General features: G+C 41.9%; 1 protein-coding gene across 2 annotated transcripts in view; it reads right to left on the reverse strand.

Annotated features, from left to right (window-relative positions):
* Positions 1-14,658, reverse strand: part of ESR1 (estrogen receptor 1) — a 245,146-nt gene that overhangs the window by 217,895 nt on the left and 12,593 nt on the right. The window contains exon 1 of one of the 2 annotated variants that reach the window (XM_019638906.1): positions 6,912-6,977. The exons of the other annotated variant lie outside the window; for it this stretch is intronic. The gene's annotated coding sequence lies outside the window, so the exon portion shown is untranslated. Of the gene's footprint in view, positions 1-6,911; positions 6,978-14,658 lie in introns of those variants that run through there. 2 annotated transcript variants of the gene reach the window in all.

Consider the following 14,658-nt stretch of genomic DNA (forward strand, 5'->3'; position numbering starts at 1 on the left):
AGCAGCCAGCATGAGTGGCCAGCAGCCGCAGTGAGCGGCCGTCCAGAAGCCGGCGACTGATCTGCCTCGCCCGGGAAGCGCGCGATGATGGTGCCAACTTGGGCCAGTGGGGCGACGTCCTCCACAACTAGACTGAGGAACAAAACGACAGCAATTTGTCTGTTCCCCTTCCCCCAATTCCCCAGCACTGTTCCCTTCCCCCCAATACCCCAATAAAAATCTTAAAAAAAAAAAAAAAGAACGCTCTTCTCTCTTCCTGGAACACACTTCCTTGCCCCTGAATAAGTCCTATTTATCTTCCAGTTCCAGCTTAAACTTAATTTCCTTCATGGAACTTTGCTGACCTTCATGCGCTGGTTAGATGTACCCTGACCTCTTCCTCTTGTAGTAGAGGTCGTTTCACTCCCTGTGATATCTTGATTTATAATAAGAACCATATATTTAGTCTTTATCCCTGTTTCTTGCAGGGAGCTCCTAAGACACTTGGAATTTCCTAAGTGAGGAGAGAGACAAAGATGTCTCTTGTTATGTTAATAAGGTGACTTATGGACCATCAGTAAGGACGGGAACTGGGGCTGGTTAACAGGGGAACTAACCAGGAATGGAAGATTGCAACTTTCAGTCCCACCCCCTGATTTCCAGGGAGGAGAAAGAGGCTGGAGGTTGACTGAATCTCCAATGGCCAATGATTTAATCAATCATGTCTATGTAATGAAGCCTCCATAGAAAAACCAGAAGGAGGGGGTGCAGAGAGCTTCCGGTGGATAAACACATGGGGATTTGGGAAGAGCGTCTCACCTGGAGAGGGCATGGAAACTCTGTATGTCTACCCCACACCTTTCCCTCTGCATCTCTTCTATCTGGCTGTTCCTGAATTATACCGTTTTATAATGAAATGGCGATCTAGTAAGTAAATGGTTCTCTGAGTTCTGTGAGTCACTCTAGCAAATTATTCAAACTCAAAGTGGGCCTTGTGGGAACCTCTGATTTATAGCCAGTGAGTCAGAAGCACAGGGCTTGTGATTGGCATCTGAAGTGGAGGACAGTCTCGTAGGACTGAGCTTTTAATTTGTGAGGTCTGACGTTATCTCCAAGAAGGTAGTGTCAGAATTGAGTGAATTGCTTGGTGGTGTACTAAACACACACACACACACACACACACACACACACACACACACTGGAGTTAGAGTCATACTCCCTAATTCAAAACCCTCAGCAGCTTCTCACGACATCAGGAATAAAACTCAAAGGTCCAGCATGATCAGTGCCTTGTCTGTCACTCAACCTCAACACCCCGCCCTCCTTCTCTCCCTCACTGTGGGAGTTCCAAGTACTGTTGGCTGCTGGCTCCACAAACACCAAGTACTTCCACACCTCAGCAACCTTCTCTCTGACTTGCTGCCCCACGCCAGGCAGGGTTTCTCACCTTCTCAAGAGCCTTGCCTGACTTTTATAAAGTAGTCTCCCTATCACATTCCACCCTCTGATACTGACTTGTTTTTTGGGTTGTTTTTTTATAGATTTCACCGCTACTGAAATCTAACATTTTAATTTGTTTATTTTATTGTGTGTCTTCTCCATTGAAATATCAGCTTCCTTCCCCCAGCACTCTGAAGAGAGCCTAGCATAGAAATAATGTTTGAATAAACAAGTGCATAAATAAATGATTGATGCAGTGGACCAACATGCAGTGGTTGTGCTCTGTTTAATTATCTGTCTGACCCCACACGCCATAGCCTCCACTGTGGCAGGGACTGTGGCTGCCTTACTTACTTACCATGGTCTCCCAGCTCAGGCTCAGCACAGCATGACACACAGTTCAGTGGTTAATAGATATTTGCCATCTGAATGACTTCACAGATGTGTGAGTCTTCTCCACAACCTTCCCAGCTCCATGCCTGCACACCCCACATCGCAAACCTCTTCTCCACACGGCAGCAAGAACAAGGTTCCACCATGCAAAGTGGACCTTTATTTGCAATCCCTCGTGTCACCTCAACATCTATGATAAGGCTTCTTCATCTTCGTTGGATGGTAGGCCCCAGGAAAATACCTTATTGACAGATATGCAGATTTTGCTTAAAACCTTGGCGTATTCATGGGCCTCCTGAAGCCCATGAATGGTCTCCCCAACAGACTTCAGACTAGGACCCCTCCCTCGGCCTAGGGGAGAAGTTCAGGTTCCTTAGCACAGCCACTGTGACCAGCCACTGACCCATTTTCAACTCTATCCCTCCCCATGATGGTTAATTTTAAGTCTCACCCTTCCCTGATCAAGCTAGTCCATCCCCAGTCCTTCGCCCACACCGTTTCCTATCTCAGACAAAAGGCAAAAATCTGAGTGAAAAATGCCCCCTTCCTGGGGACCACTTCCTGGGTAGACTTTCTCAACAGAATCAACATGTGATCCCAGAACCTCCCATATAGACTATTCTGGAATCCTCCTCATCATCATATGTGTTCACTGTGAGTCTCCAAGAAAGAGATCCTATTATAGTCACTTGCTTCCCAGTTCCCAGCACAGTACTGATCAATAGTAAGTATTCAATAGTCAATTATTGAATGAGTAAAATTATATGTTCCCTGTTGTACGTCTTGCTCTCCTAACTAGGACATTGGCTTTTCAAGAGTATAGGAACTACGGGCCGGCCCGAGTGGCGCGTTGGTTAGGAGTTGGTTTGGGACGCCAGCTCTGAGCAGCAGGGCCCCTGTTCAGATCCCATATGAGGGCCAGTGACACTGCGCCCTCTACAGCTAAGATGGTGAGCAACAGCTCGACCTGGAGCTGGGCTGCCATGAGTGGTCGGCGACGGCATAGGCTGCAGTGGGGCTGCAGTGGGCTGCCGTGAGCTACCATGAGTGGCCAGCAGCCAGCATGAGTGGCCGGCAGCCGGTGTGAGCTGCCAAGAGTCACCGTGAGTGGCCATCCAATGACCGGCGACCAATCTGCCTCACCCAGGAAGAGCGCAATGATAATACCAACATGGGCCAGTGAAGCGACGTCCTCCACAACTAGACTGAAGAACAAAAGGACAGCAACTTGTCTGTTCCCCTTCCCCGATTCCCCAATGCTGTTCCCCTCCCCAATTCCCCAAAATAATCTTAAAAAAGAAAAAAGAATATAGGAACTATATTCTAAGTATATATTTTTTATCACCCCAAAGCACCTGGTATGGTGCTTTGCACACAGAAAGTATCTAATAAATACTTATTAGATAAACTAATCAATAAAGAATTAAGAAAATCTTTGCAAGAGGCACAGCTGACCAATAACAGAATGCTGTATTAAGATGATGAGAAGTAAATTGATGATGCCCACGTGTACCAACACACAAATCAATGTGAATGTATTTTTTGTGTACCTCTCTCTGCTTTAAATATCACTATTTAAATGGGCATAAAGCTATAGCTGGTTCGTGCATATGACGAGACCTGGGTATTTCTACTCTCTATGCAATTTTGTACTTGGATTTTAATATAATCCCTATTTATTTTTCATAGCAGTAAATAGATGTTCTTAAAAAGAATGGACAAGTTGACCTAAAATGGTACAGTCTAGAGAGGAAAAATCCTGAATCTCATTTTTAGAATAGCTCAAGTTACATGATTCCTGGGCCAGTATGACTCAGCCCCCTAAACCATGTGGTAGTTAAATTCTGGGGTTGGCAAGTTAAAAATTATTTTCTGAATGACAAAAATAAGTCCTTTCAACTCTTTTGGAAATTAAAGACTCTCGCTCCTTTATACTGCTTATCTGAAAACTTAATCTGTTTATCTCTTGCTTCATACTATTCACTCAGTGGGTATAATTTGTATTTGTATTTATGGTATATTCTCCTTAATAAACATAGGCAGGGCTAGCCAAGTGGCTCAGTTGGTTAAGAGCGTGAGCTCTGAGCAACAGGGTTGCTGGTTCAGCTGTGCCGAGCTGAGCTGCCGCTGAGCTGTCAACAGGTGGCAGGATGGCTCAGCTGGTGAGAGCATGAGCTCCTAATGACAAGGTTGCCGGTTCGACTCCCACATGGGATGATGGACTTTGCCCACCCGCAACTAAGATTAACACGGCACCTTGAGCTGAGCTGCCCTGAGCTGCCGACAGGCGGCCAGATGGCAACTAGACTTGGAGCTGAGCTAACTGCGTCCTTCACAACTAAGAGTGAAAGACAACAACTTCGCTGTTCCCCTTCCCAAATTCCCCAATAAAATCTTGAAAAAAAAATTAAAAATGTAAAAAAATAAATAAACACAGGCAAACAATGTTCTTCCCTAAGAGGTAGAAAAGAAAACTTCTCCCAAAAAGTGACCGGTGATACACGCAGAGCCATGAAATTATCTAGAGAGAGAGTTACAGCTGCTATTTCAGCTTCTGCCAAAGTTCAGACCACAACCATGGACTTCTCGAAAACCCGGCATGACCCTTGGTCCAAGGAGATAAAAGGAGTTGGGGGAGGAGGCCAGCAAATTTTCACACTAAATTGATAGTTGTGGCAGGCACTATTTTAAGTGCTTTATATGTAATTAACTCATTTACGCCTCAAAATGACTCTCAGCCGTACTATTATAACAGCAGTTGGTTTAGAAAAGGTACAGAAAGATTAGGTAACTCGACTCAGGCAGTCTGGCCCCAGGGCCCAGGCTCTCTACAGAGAAGGGAGCCCTTGGGGCTCCACCCAAAGACATCACAAGCCACGGACAGAGTATATCACATCTAGGAACAAAGTCATTACCTTAGATTTCGTCTCTAAACTCTTAAATAGTATCCCATTAGAAACTGCCTACAATTATTTATTACAAGGCCAATAATACTTTTTTGAGGGGAAAATGCTAATTCAATTTCTAGTGCAGGGGTTGAAAACTCTCCTGAGTTCCCAGAAAACAGAGTTCACAGAGCTGACAGTCATACAGGAGAATGGCTTGATGAAAGTTTGAATATTTCCTAAAAAATATGATTACAGAAAACATCTATTTTCACTCACAAATAGAAAATGATGTGTCGTTAATGTTCATAGACAAGAGTTCTAAAATTTTTTATGCACAAAGAACATTAGCATTCGACATTCAAAACTTGAGGCTCTCTGTAAAATGTCAAGAGGTTTTCCCACTCACTTAAGAAAATTACCTTCACCCCAAAATACAAGCTAGTGTTGATTTTCCACACTAATGGGAATCAAGAGTAGCCTGGCATACAGCTCCCTAAAATCCCCATGTAGTCAACATCTTTTTATTTTTCATCAGTTACTAAGATGTAACCAGATGACCTGATTTGAGTTTCATCACCTCTCCTTTCTCAATATGCGCCAACCTGTTGTAAGTGCTAATGAACAGTGAGGACAAGAAGCCCAAAGCGAGAGGCAGAAACAAGGCATATATGGATGACACAAGAGGTAAGTCAAGAGAGAGCTGTCGGTTGACACCACACCTTCATAAAACAAGTCTGATTTCTCACCTAGTTTCCACAGAAAATATGACACTATAGTAGGAGAATAATAATTTAGTCATATGCAGAAATCTTAAGAAATGCATTCATTGAATCCACAGCACTGCATAAGCATCTACTTACTGCTGACCAAGGAGTGAGCATCCTAGGACAAAGGACAAATACAAACAGGGAAGAGAAAGAGGAGAAGTGGTAAGGAGAGGGGGGACAGAGGAAGAGAAGAATGGTATCCTCTACCCTAGGAAAATAGACAACTTAAGGAGGAAGACTTGAGCCTTGGGGGGAAAGCACTACAGGCTGAACTTAAATGCCAAAACCAATCCTGCTCCAACACTGGCCTCTAGTCTGCTTTTGAGTGTGATCCATAAGTCATTCGATTAATGGTCCTATCCCAGAGATAAGAACAACATGCCATCACATGAAACCTCCACACAAATATATCCAAATTTGCAAATGGAAAATTTTACTTACAAAAATGATTTGGGAGCCTGTGTCATTAGGGGTCACATTGCTGCAGGATAAAATAAGGGAGGCAGGGTACGGTGGTGGGAAAGTTCTAGACTGAGTCAGGACTCCTAGGTTCTAGGCAAAAAGCGGCCAAGAACAGCTGCATGGCTTAAGTCAGTCACCAAAACTCTCTTGGTCTCGCTTCTTCTTTGTAAAGTGAGAAGTTTTAACTACGGTTTCTAAATTCCTTTCCAGCTTTACAAATGTGTGACCGTGATTCTGTCCTATGCCTCCAACCAACGATAGCATCTATAGCCAGTTAGAATTCCTCCAATGGGTCTCATGAGTGCATAGCTCATTTTCTGAAACTCTTTCCCAAGACTAATAAAACGCATAAAAGATGAGTTGGGAAGAGGTGATAGGACGGCCTGTAAGTTTGACAAACACCCATTCCATCAGAGGGAGCTTCCAGTGATGGTTATTGTGTCTAACTGCTAAAATGACTCTCCCACAAAAACACCACTTCTGTCATACAAGGCATGAGAAAACCTTAAGGAAAAAAAATAAAAACTAGAGGGAAGGAAGACAAGAAATGGAAAGACAAAGAAAAGGGGGAAAGTACTTCTGTATATTTGACATTTCCTTAGTTCAGTGAGCTCTATCAACAATGACTGAGGCAGAAACCTGAACGGAAGAAAATACAGTTGAGAAATCAAAGGCAGAGTAAACATAATTCATCTACTGTGGTGCTGCTCAGGTAGCACACATGGCTGGAAAGAGTTCCAAAGCAAATGAGCGATTCTGGGACAGGAGACAATCTGAACATGGTTTAAAATGGTTCTTTTGCACAGAGCAACTTCATCCACGGTTAGGCCACATTTTTAAGCATCTTCAGTGACCAGAAATGTTAGCCCCTCTGGGCAAGTACGAAGGGCTCAGGTAGAGGTGAAAGTTAAAACGAAGTCTTTAGGGTTATTCCTCTCTGACGTTCCCATCCACCCGACAGGAAGCAAGCTCAATGAACCACCTCTTCTTTTGCTGCTGGTGCGACAACGAAAGAAAGTCTTGCTTCCCTCTAAGAAGACACAGTAGATCACTCTGTGGTGTCGCAATGACCATACTCGCAGATCGTGTCATCTGCAGACAGGAGGAACATGTGGAATACCTCCAGCGTTGCACACTCTATGGCTCTCACGAGAGGTTTTGGCGTTCAGGCTCAGCTTCTCCAGTCTGCTGTCTCCACGCCTTTTACCCACATCTTCTCTGCCCGCCTTCACGCTGCGTTGAAATGAGTGGTTAGACAGGTTTCCTGCCTGTTAGGCTGTGGGATCCTTTTGAGCAATATCAAATAGAGAGGAGGCAGCCAATAAATCTTTTGAATTTATTTAAATGAATTCAATGTAGTAAATCAATTGGATTCTATGGAACTAGTTATGGGACAAACCCTTGAAATAATTAAAATATATCCTGAGAGTTTAGTCAGATATGTGCCCAATTGCCTGCCTAAATTTCCCATAGACAAGAATAAGCAAGCAAAAGAAATGTCAAGTTTGGATAAGTCGCTCACAGCTTGCCGGAATTTTCTAAACCACTATCTAAGGGACTTTAGAATAAGGTACTTAACATGTCAGTAACTCTATGTCACTTTTCCTCATTTGAAAACAGAAATCACAGTATTTTCTCTAGCTGGAGAATTGGTGGCATTGAATAATGTTGATGGAAAGAAACTAAAAATTCCGAAGTCAGATGCTGATGTTAATCTTTAAAACCTATTTTGAAGTATGTATAGAGTGGTCTTCCAATAACCATATGATGCTGAAAAAATTTTAACTACTACCCAATTCTTGACCCCTTCCTCTCACATGCTGTACCACAACTGTCAGGAAACCCCATCAGCTCCGCCTCCAAAGTGCCTGTCAAATCAAATTCTTGATATTTAAAGAAATAATGTTACCTTTTAAACTATGATAATAAGAGAGTTGTGGTTTTAAAAACAGTCTTCATCCTTTAGAAATGCATGTGGAAATATTTACAAATAAAATAATCATTGTGGAAGCTGGGGGATGAGAACACGAGGGTTCGTAATTCTATTTCATTTCTGTAAAGGTTTGAAAATAAAAAAATAAAATAAAAAGTATTTATTCACAAGAAAAAGTCAAATTAGGTCGTTCATCTGTTCAAAACTCTCTATGGATCTCCAACTCAGTCGGAGTAGAAGCCAGAGTCCTGACAATGACCTACAAAGGCCCTACTCTCTCTAACCCCTACACTCCTTTCCCTACTCCTGACTTCTTCCTCCACTCCAGTCATTCTGGCCTGTCTGTCTTACACACTCCAGACATGCTCCTACCTCAGGGCCTTTCCACTGCTGTGACGTCAGCCGGAAATACTTCTCACTGGGATATCTTCATGGTACCATTCCCTTCCCTATTTCAAATCTTTGCTTAAATGTCACCTTCGCAATGATCTGTCTTACTTGTTCCTAGGTCTGTTCCCAGTACCTAGAACAGTGCCTAGCACAGAGTAGCTGGACAATAAGTATTTGTTCAATGAATGAATGAATGGGCAAATTGGGTCAGCCATGCAGGGAACCTAGGTGGCGGTTTTACAACATCAGTAGAGTGAGGTAAAAGCACATCAACAGGCTGCATTGGTCACTCAAAACCAGGCTGCCAAACAGTGATTTGAATTCCTTCTCAGACCAGTGGTCCAATGTGGTGCCCAGAAAATCGGCAAAGTTTTATGAAGCCTAAGTCTCAAGTAGCCAAGACACCCTCCAGATCCCAAGCTGACCCTGCCCTCCACCAAGCAGCTGGTCACTGTCATCAACTACCTGCTGAGCCTGCAGCACCCACACCCCTGAAACACTGTGACACTCTTGAAAACCAAACCCCAGGAATAGATGCAGATCAGCAAGGCCTGCCTGGTTGCCTCGCCACTGCAGTGGCCACCAAAGTTCAAACTACTGACCCCTCACACATCCGACTAAGAGGGTCAGAGCTGGGGTCCCAAGGTCACAGCCACTCTCCAGAATGAATGGGCTCTAAAAATCTGCCCAGGATTGGGCAGAATTTGTTTTTAAAAGACTTGGTTCATTTGCACAATCAAAAAAAGATTGTAAATTAGAAGGATATTATTTGAGAGAAATTTTCAGATGATTTTTTAAATTATATGCTATTGAAAATGAAATCAATAAATATTATGAAATGAAAACAGACAAACAAAAAGAGTTTCTCTGTTACTCTTTGGAAACATCCGTGTCTCGGACCACCCGGCACAGGCCAGCAAGTTCTAGCCTCTGCATCTGCATAGCTTCTTCTCATTTCTGGACAGGAGTCTCTAGAGCAGCGGTTCTCAACCTTTCACAGGGATCGCCTAAGACCATCGGAAAACACATATTTTCAATGGTCTTAGGAACCGAGACACTGCTCCTCTATCTGTCTACAGGCCCACATGCAGATACACCCACATATGAGTACCCGGCGACCCCTGTGAAAGGGTCATTCGACCCCCAAAGGGGTCACGCCCCACAGGTTGAGAACCACTGCTCTAGAGAGTCCTTCACTTGCTAGACTGTATCATCTGATGGTTTTGTCTAGACCAGCGGTTCTCAACCTGTGGGTTGCAACCCCTTTGGGGGTCGAACGACCCTTTCACAGGGGTCACCTAAGACCATCGGAAAACAAAAAGATATTTACATTATGATTCATAACAGTAGCAAAATTACAGTTATAGAGTAGCAACGAAAATAATTTTATGGTTGGGGGTCACCAAAACATGAGGAACTGTATTAAGGGGTCACGGCATTAGGAAGGTTGAGAACCGTTGGTCTAGACAGTGAAGTCAGAAGCAACCTGAAATCTCTGGGAGTAAGGGCTCAGATTCCCAGTCTCTACCTTACTTACTCTATCTTCCTATAAGACTTGGCCTTGGTCAGAGGAAAATCAATATTAGATATCTTTATTACCTGTAGGTGGTATTTCTAACTTTTTATATTTAGCTCTGAAATACCCTTTCTGATTCTTCTGCTATAGTTCTGCAAGCATGTTAGGAAGTCAGAAACAATCCATCAACCAAACCAGTCTTTGACTCACTACCTTCCCATCCCTGGGGCTCTGCTCAAACCTGGCTCACATCCCAATGGGGAAAAATCTCTCAGCTGTCAACCAGTGGCCTCAGGTGCCACCCCCCTAAAGCAACAAGCTTCCTAAGAGAACTCTGGGAAACACACTTCCAGCCTTGCTCCAACTCTCCCTCCTGTCTGTGCCTTGGAGTATGACTCTGGGAGCTCTTCAGTGTCCTTGGGTTAGGATAGGACTGAGTAAAAGTAAATGTTTCTGAGGACTTGGGAATTCTCACTCACACTCCAGTCACCGTGGCCTCACCAAAGACTTCAGAGAACTTCCCCCCTGAAATTACACATGTACAGTTATCTGGCCTATACCCAGAAGATGATGAGAGCATCTCTTTATCTCACTGACTCGCAGGCATCTCCTTCCTCACACCTTGATTTCTTTGCAACCCCCTTTGTATCCTGCCATAGAGATCCCCCAGGACACACCCTATCCCTACAAGCCCACTTGTAGTCATGGTTGAGACCCCTTATGCAGCACTGTCTCCCAAGTCACCATGGTCAAGCTCAAGTTCTGCTATCATTCAGCCAACCCAACGTCAGTAAACTGAACAGGTGTGGGAGTGGGGTGGGGAGTGTAGACCTGTTTAATGCTTTATCTAGGTAAGAGCTGTACTTTTTCTTCTAGATCTTTCACACTTTCAAGAGCATTTAAGAGAATTATTTTTCTAAACTACTATTTTCTGAAATCCAGTAATGCTACAGAAATAACCAAAACAACCAAGAAAAGTGTTATTTCTATAGCACTCCCTATATTGCTCACAAAAGCTCCCTAATTAGTAATTCTGAGGACAAAATCTCTTTTTACTAGATCTTACTCCTTGATTTTTCTCCTCATGCAGTACTGGACTGTGTAATATTACATTGTAATATTTTCCCTTGTATTTCAATTATCTATCTTTTCAGGTAATAGAATGAACAGCTAGGTCATTCTGTGTTTACTTTAAACCTAGATCCTTAATTATAATCAGTAATTATGAAAAAAATAAGTGTGCAATTCTATATCTGCCTGCCTCCTTCCCTTCTAAGAAAAGACAGGTATGCATCTGTGTACTAGCTACAAGGGGAAGCCATAAAAGATAAACTTCAGACTTCAAAAAGGAAACACAGTAAAAATAAATAAATAAATAAATAAATAAAATTTTAGAAAAGAAAGAAAGAGAGAAAGAGAAGGAAGAAGCACAGTAAACTATGAGGAAATGTGGCTACGACTTGCCAATAAAACTGCAAGATGCCCAGCTAAACTGAATTTCAGATATACAACAAAGAATTTTTTAATTTAATATGACATGGGATATAATCATGCTAAAAAATTCTTGGCTATTTATCTGATATTCAAGTGTACCTGGGTATCCTATATTTTATTTGGCAATCTGAAATACAATGCTTTTAAAAGAAAGCCACAGAGACACATGAGTCCAGCAGAAATTCGAGGTGAGTTCAGGACAGCGGGAAAGGTTAATCATCATAGGCCTAACCATGTTTTTCTCGTCAAGAGACAAAAGTCTGTTTTGGACAAAATTAGGCAATTTTGAAGGTGCATTAACTCTTGGGCCAAGAAGATATTGCATTAAATGAATGCTTACCCATTTACTAAAATTACCTAGGAGTTTAAGAGACTAATGTACCTTCTGGTTCACAGAGCTTAAGTTACCACAGAGAAGCTCGCTCACACGTAAGTCCTTTCCAGCACAGGACCGACCAGGAGGCGTGTGGCTTTAATTGATCTTGCTCACTTCCCATCTACCTGCTGAGGCTCTCCTTCGTGTAGGTGCAATCACAAAGTTTTAGCCTAAACTTTGAGAGGATTCAAATGATCATCTTCCAAGGAGAAATGTCGACTTAGAAAAATGTTGCCAATGACCTACCTTATCGTCCTATCTGTGCTTAGCACCACCTGTCTGCCAAGAGCCACCAGAATGCAGAATGCAATGCAAACGCCTCCCAAAATATCACTGTGGTAGCTTCATTGCCAACTTCTTAGTGGAAGTCATTTTGCCAAGAGGATATTGATATCATTTTCACAATAGGAAGAAAACACATTTTGGTCTACAATTTTTCACAAAAGGGAAAAAGAAGGGGAAGGGCACCCTCAAAAAGTCTATATTAACGTCTACCACCTCAAATAGTTTTTATGTTACACATGTAAAAGTCATAGAATATTAATAAAAAGCACTTTTATTTCCTACATGATCTCTTTACAGTGTTGTGAACGGTAAGACTAGTAATATCTCCTTTTCATGTCTTTTCATTGACACTTCTAACAGTTCTCTGACTCATTAAAAAAATTGAAAATGAAAAATATACTATAGTTTTGATTAACTATAAATCTTATCCTGATCAATATAAATTTCTATAGAGTAGATGGTATCATATCATCTTAGTTTAGTACAGTTATAACCCATCAGCCATGCCTTTCTTTAATACATTTATCAGGAACATTAATTAAACTTATGACATATGGTTCCATCAATTGCCATTCTTATTAAACTTACATTTCATTTCCTAGAACAGTATTAAACTACAAATGGAAAAGTTTAATAGTAAACAGTGTATAACCAACATTGCGTTTAGTAATTATCCTCAAAGAAGACACATGTTTTTCAACATACGGACCATGTTACAAAGAATTCCTACTGGAGCCTGGCTGCTGGATTGAGTGCAGACTGAATTTTTTTTTTTTAATTTTGCCAACACTAAGGTGAAATAGCTATTAGGAAATAATGCAAGTTCCATTTTCACATTGGTAATTGTGAAATAAAAATAGTCCCCAACTGCTTCAGAAATCTGAGAGGAGTCCATATAAGTCTCCAGAGAAACCTGGTAAAGTAATTCCTTACTATTAAGCCCTGGAAACAGAAAACAGGAAAACAAGAAAGGAAACCTACAATCGCTAAGTAAACAAGATATAGTTATTAGAATTGAGAAGAAATAATCCAAACGTAAGTAGTATAGGAAATAAGTTTCCACTAGATCCTTAAAACTGAAGTGACAAACCAAGGGAAAAAAAATTCTCACGTGGACCATATACCAATTAAACAGATGCCCTGTCTAGACAGGCATGCATGACTGGTACATTCACTGCAGCCATCATTCTAACTTCGTGGTGACCAGCATCAGGCAGTCAGTCCTTCATTCCACTTTGCTTGAGCTTCCCGTCTACATGCTAAAACTATAACAATGAGGATGGCATGGCTTCTACCTCCTCAGTGCACAGAGGTCACTGAGGTCATATCTCCATCTGTGACATACGAAGCAGTGGGCTGGAGGCCGACATACTGTTCTAGTCCTGACTCCGCCTACACAGGCTGGGAAACCTTGAGAAAAGGACTTCACCTCTCTGCACTTCAATTGTTTCACTTGGAAAATACAGAGGTAGGAACACCTCATGCCTAAGGTCTCTCCTAGATTTAAAATACTGTGATTTTATGGTTATATCTGTGTAAAGAGAGGGTTGGGCCAAAGGAGCACTATAATTCTGTCCAGATTTAAAATTCTTGGGTGGGTTTTTACATGCAGAGGAATTGCATAAGGTTGCTATCAGGAAGTCTTTATAGGATTTTATTTAATGGTTCCTTCTGATATTAGTAGGGAAAACATCCCCTGACTTAATGGAAAATTGTTTAAACATGCTTTTAGCAAGCATCATAAAAATAGCCATTTCCCATAAAACTAAAAGAAGTAACCTCAGGACATAGTCTAAGATTAAATCATTGTTACAACTGAATATAAAGAATTAACAAGAAACTAACACACCAACTGCCAAATAAATCTATCAGTGACAGAAGACATCCCGTCAATTTTTCTGCATAATATAGTGGGTTAAAACTTGAGCTTCAGGGTCCAACTTCTACATTTAGAATCCCCAGTCCTCCATTCTTGGCTGTGTGGCCTTGAGTGAGTCACTTCCCCTCTCTAACTCTCAGTTTCCCTATCCATAAAATGAGAATACTTAACAGTACCAGCCTCTTACAGTTAGAGTAAGGATTCAATAAGATCATCGTTTAAGGTTTCGGCATCGTGCCTGGTACCCTAAGTTCAAAAATACTAGCAGTTGGTATTATTAACATTAGTCTCTAATTCTTAACAATTTACTCTTATTTTGTTAATTCAATATTTTGGCTCTATAAATTACTAGGCATTCATTCTACCCAAGGAACTGCACTGGAACTGTAGGGAGTACCAGGGAACAAGGCTCAGTATCTCATCAGCCTTGCCTGCCTCTCTGTGCCTGGCCAAGTCCCCCTTCCATGAAACCCTGTTGGACTTCAGCATCAATAGATGGAGGCCCTCCGTCTAGTTAAGTGTTCCTCCTCTATGCTCCGAGTGGTCCCTTCTCTGTCACAATTCTTATTCTACTGTTTTTTAATTGTCTATACACTTGTCATCTCCCTCACTGGACTATGAGAGACTTCATCATAGATGAAGTGTCTGATCTCCGTACCTACCACAGATGTCAGCATATGATTCAACAGAGCATGTGGACTGAGTGCATATATACAGGAATTAATAAAATCTACTAAATTAATCTAACCTATAAAATTAATAAAATCTATTAAACAGACAGGGGAGACAAATCTACCTACAACCATAATGAAAGGCATTCTACAGTGATTTCCATAACAGAGGTACCAAAATAGGT

This window comes from Hipposideros armiger, unplaced genomic scaffold (genome assembly GCF_001890085.2).
Source record: "Hipposideros armiger isolate ML-2016 unplaced genomic scaffold, ASM189008v1 scaffold_41, whole genome shotgun sequence".
In the NCBI taxonomy this organism is placed as follows: domain Eukaryota; kingdom Metazoa; phylum Chordata; class Mammalia; order Chiroptera; family Hipposideridae; genus Hipposideros; species Hipposideros armiger.